This window comes from Limulus polyphemus, unplaced genomic scaffold (genome assembly GCF_000517525.1).
Source record: "Limulus polyphemus unplaced genomic scaffold, Limulus_polyphemus-2.1.2 Scaffold287, whole genome shotgun sequence".
NCBI classification, from domain to species: domain Eukaryota; kingdom Metazoa; phylum Arthropoda; class Merostomata; order Xiphosura; family Limulidae; genus Limulus; species Limulus polyphemus.
Genome location: NW_013665897.1, coordinates 662,148 through 666,995, shown reverse-complemented (window position 1 = coordinate 666,995; position 4,848 = coordinate 662,148).

Here is a 4,848-nt window from a genome sequence, read left to right as displayed (position 1 = left end):
GTTCTTGGTGCTATGGCGTTCATATATTCTTTCTTGTGTGGTTTTTTTTTGCTAGCTTGCCTTAAAAAAAAAAGAATGCGCTCGCACACATACGTGGATAAGTAATCATATACAGGTACACACTCTCAGCGTCCATCTAGTGTGGGTGCAAAATTTCAGGTTTCTGGGTTCTTTCTTCTTGAAGTTATGGCGGCCACACTCAGACACACAAACACGCTTTTACATTATTATAGATATAATTTTACTTGAAAAACGAAGATTTGTTTTTACCGATGTTATTTTGTATACTTAATTATTATTCATGTCAGAAAGAAGGTTATGGCAATTTTATTATATTAAATTTTTATAGGTACTTTACTTTTAAAAATTTATATGATAAAAACCGCTCATTCCACAACAATTGTTGTTGTAACAAATGGTTCTGATGAAGTGTTTCGGCAGGTTATTATGTTTTTGTATCCAAGCCGGCCTTTTGAGCTCTGTATATAGTAGACATAGTGTGGTTGAAATACTGTTATACATTCTTCTTCAACAAAAACCCTAAACGACTGAATAAGGAATGTAATGTTAAAAATATAATATGTTTTAAACAAACGTTTTAAGACAAGTATAATTTATTACTATTATTATAAACTGATTTGGCTGACGCCTTTCCCAAGGCGACTTCCAATATTTCCAAGCAGGCTTATCAAAATACAATGGGCTCCATTTTGTACATAAAGTGAAACAAGTTATACAAAATATTGCTACAAAGTAGTAAACAATATTTACCATAATACATTCGTTGGCTAAAGGGAGCAAATAACTTTAGAACAAACTAAAATTGATATGGAGTACAAATTAAGGGTAGAACAGAAACATTAAGTTAAAGTACCCCCGACAGTCTGAAAGGCTTTTTTCAACGTTTTCATTATAATAATACAAATAATAATAACAATTAAGAAATAAAATAAAAAATGAAATACAAAACAAAAGAAAGTTAAAGATTTTAGGGTTACATTTCTAGAGGGAAGAAATGAGAATTTTCTCTTCCACATCGAATGACATTGTAATATCTCTGAAACAGTTTAAATTACAATAACATACTATTTATTAATAGTCTATCTAGTTTATAAAATGATAAATAAAATACAAGCCTAACTTGTTTTGAACCTATTCAAAAGAAAAATGTTGCTTCTTCGTTTTCTTTTTCTCTGTTGGGCAGGTCTTCAAATCTTAATTCTTGCTGCTGCTGCCCAATGATAGGTTAGGTTAAGAAAACGTATCAAAGAAGGAGGGAACACTGTACCTCGTGACTTGTCTTTGTCAACTGATTCTCCAAGTAAAATTTAAAGAACTCGTGTATAATGACAAACCTTACATTTTAATTACAGCATTAGGTAAAAACAGAAGGTATATTATAGTACCTATTAAATAAAAAAACAACAACATTATTTCGTGAGATTCCTTATCTTTTCTTCATCTGATGATTTTTAAATAGTTCATGTAAAGTGCCAACTCATTAATAAATGCTGTAATTGAAGGCTTACTCCACCTCGTTTGCATTTGTGAATAATATAATTACTTTCCAAAATAATGATAAAATTTACTGTAAATTAGAAAATAAAACAGAAATTAGATTACTCAAAATGGAAGAGAAGATCATATTATTTGGTCAATCAAGGCGTTCAGTGTAGGAAACAACCTAAGATTATTTTTGTAAACAGACACGTCGCCCTTCAGCGGCTCATTGGTAAGTCTGCAGGTTTACGACGCTACAAATTGAGTTTCGATACCCGTGGTGAACCAAACACAGACAACCCATTGTGTAGCTTTATGTTTAACAACACTCAAACCAAAACGAGTACATCTAGAAATGTCGGCAGCCACTGGCACGCGGGACTCGTGCCCGGATACCCCAGTTGATGTCTTGAAAAATCAGAATAGAAAAACCATGATCGATATCATACTGAAACACCGAAAATGATCCTGAGCCCCGAATCTTTTAATTACCTAACGACGCCTCTGGACACATCACTCTATAATAAATGCAGAAAAGCGCGACTCAAAGGGAGAATTAACAGCTCTGTGGTGGCGGACTCGTGACGCATTTTCAAAGCCCCAGTGTCGAATCTAGAGTACTAAGGGATATTTATAATATAAATAGCGTTTCAGTCACTACTGTGTCTGACTTATCACATGCTTTAGCTCCCCAGTGGTACAGCGGTATGTCTGCGGACTTACAACGCTAGAAACCGGGTTTCGATACTCGAGGTGGGCAGAGCACAGATAGTTCATTGTGTAGCTTTGTACTTAATTCCAAACAAACACATGCTTTAATTGCATTTCTTGCCCCCTCTAACCATTAACTCATGCATTGCAATGTGTTGATGACATAGCTGTTTGGAGCACATCTCCCGATCACCTCACCCGTTGCTTATATAGTCCTGACTTCTTTTATTCAAACTAATATATGATGTAATAAGTAGCGCATTGTTCTTAATCTGTCAAAAAACCCAAGCAATTATATTCCACAGAAGTTTAAATAAGAAATTCCCGCGACTAAAAATAGTCAGATTTAAAACTCTACGACACACAAACACACATCAACTTCAATCAAGTTTATCAGCATCGAGTTAACTTGGAAATCTTTTTTCAGCGATATACTAGCTAAAACGTGCGATAAGATTTACCATCTACGTAAGATAGGACACCATGTTCGCTATTACTTACTTGAAAATTTTCATTATACCATTAATAAATACGAATCTGTGATAACGTGCAACATATCGGATAATACATTCTTTAAATTGCAAATACTGTAAACCGCACACTACGCAGAGCGTTTCACTTTCCAACCTACACCCCCCTCCATGCTATGCGGATACATTCTCTACTATCACCTAAGTTAGTGGTTCCCAACCTGGGGTTCGGCGAAGATAATACTGGGGGTTTGTAAGCTACTTTCTTTAATTAAATAATGCACGGAAAGATACAGAATAATAACAACGTAAAAAGCTGAGACTGTTCTATAACTGTCACAATTTTTCTGGCTCTCTAATTATGTGAGAAAAGCCGTTAAAAATTCAGCTAAGCTCCTCGTGGGAAAAAGTGTGGAACATAGTATCAATAAAGAAACATTAACCAGCTCATTAAACAAGTAATTTTTTTAATACTGCTGTTCTTTTAATTGCACACTCAGTTATATATGTCTTTTATTTGACAGTGAAAAATGGGAAAACTAGTTAATTATTAGTTAATAAAAACAGCTTGTTGGGTAGACGGAATCTTTCGAAAACATGGGGTCTGTGGAGAAAAAATAAAATAAAAGGGGTCCTTGGTGGTGAAAAGGTTGGGAATCACTGACCTAAGTTAAGAAAAGACACATGAAACTAGTATCCAGTTATTGTTGTTGTTTAAAGCTCAGGACAGATACCCCTTTCTACATAACTTCCTTCCATAACAGGCACTATTTAGTCATGACAAAGTATATATCTCCTTACATCATAATAATAAACAATTAGCATCTAATCACTTAAAATATTGACATTTCGAAGTTGGATCTCCACTGTACATGTTTTTCAATTTCCATTCAAATGCAAGTTTAACATCTTGGTTTCATTATACTTTTATGCTATTTCTCTTTCCAAATTCCCCTTTTTAGATCTAAATTTTCTTTACAGCATACATTTTATTATTATTTCAGGTTTCAGCTTATGTTCCGATACAGGTGGTGTTGTTCCTTTCTTCGGCGTCTATCCAATGAAATCGTGTTTTTGTCGGCTCAGGATACTCACTTCACACACACATCAAAATCTTTGCAATTCTCCGCCATTCTTTTGTTTGTTTTTGTTTGGCTGTTGAGGTAGACTTGCTTTTTGACCGAAGATCATTGTAGACTCGCTTCTTTTGCCATTCATACATGTTTTAGTTAGTTATCCCATATTTTGCGTGACATCTGAAACATTTATGCAAACAAATACCCCCAACAATAAGTCTGCAGGTTTACGACGCCAAAAATCAGGTTTCGATACCTGTGATGAGCAGAGCACAGACAGCCCATTTCGTAGCTTTGTGCATAACAACAACCAAACAAACATGCAAATATATGTAGATATTTGTATACGAAATTTCATTTTATTTTTAAAATTTATTTTACTTTGCTTCTACCTTTATTTATTTATTTTATTTTTTACTTCTCATTGCAATTTAATATCTTGTACCCATGAGATACGAATGGAGATTGCCTAATTTCCGAACAACCCATGTGTGGTTTTGACATGTACTTCTATAATATGTCTGTCGTATTCCAACCGGCTGATGAATCCTGGTATGTAACAAAAGGCCTTGTCGGCATAGGATATTGCTGGTATAGTGTGGTTGACGTACTTCCACTTATAAGTTCTTATATGATAATACTAACAGTTGACTGCTATTTTATATATATTTATGATTCATCTAGTTTAGTTTATTTATTTATTGTTATGTGTTTCCCTAATTCTTCCACCATATTTTAATTACCGCTGTGCCGCTAAATCTCATCCGGGGAATACAGTTTCGCAGCTCTGCCAAGTACCATCCCACGTGTAAATTTCATCCCATCGTATCTTTCAGTGTCGGTTCATTGTCCATTTTTGCTAATTTTTCTTTTCACTTTTGATCAAATATATATATTTCGTAAGTACTATTTCATGTAATATAAACGGCCTATTTCTCTGTACTATTTATAAAATGTGCTATTTCTAAGCCTACCTGAACAAATGATTGATACTAAGTAATATTAATAGTACTGTTGCGTCATCGAGATCACGTGACTATTCTCACGCCCTCTACTTTCTAGAACTATCCGGTACCTTAGCGAATGGTCTA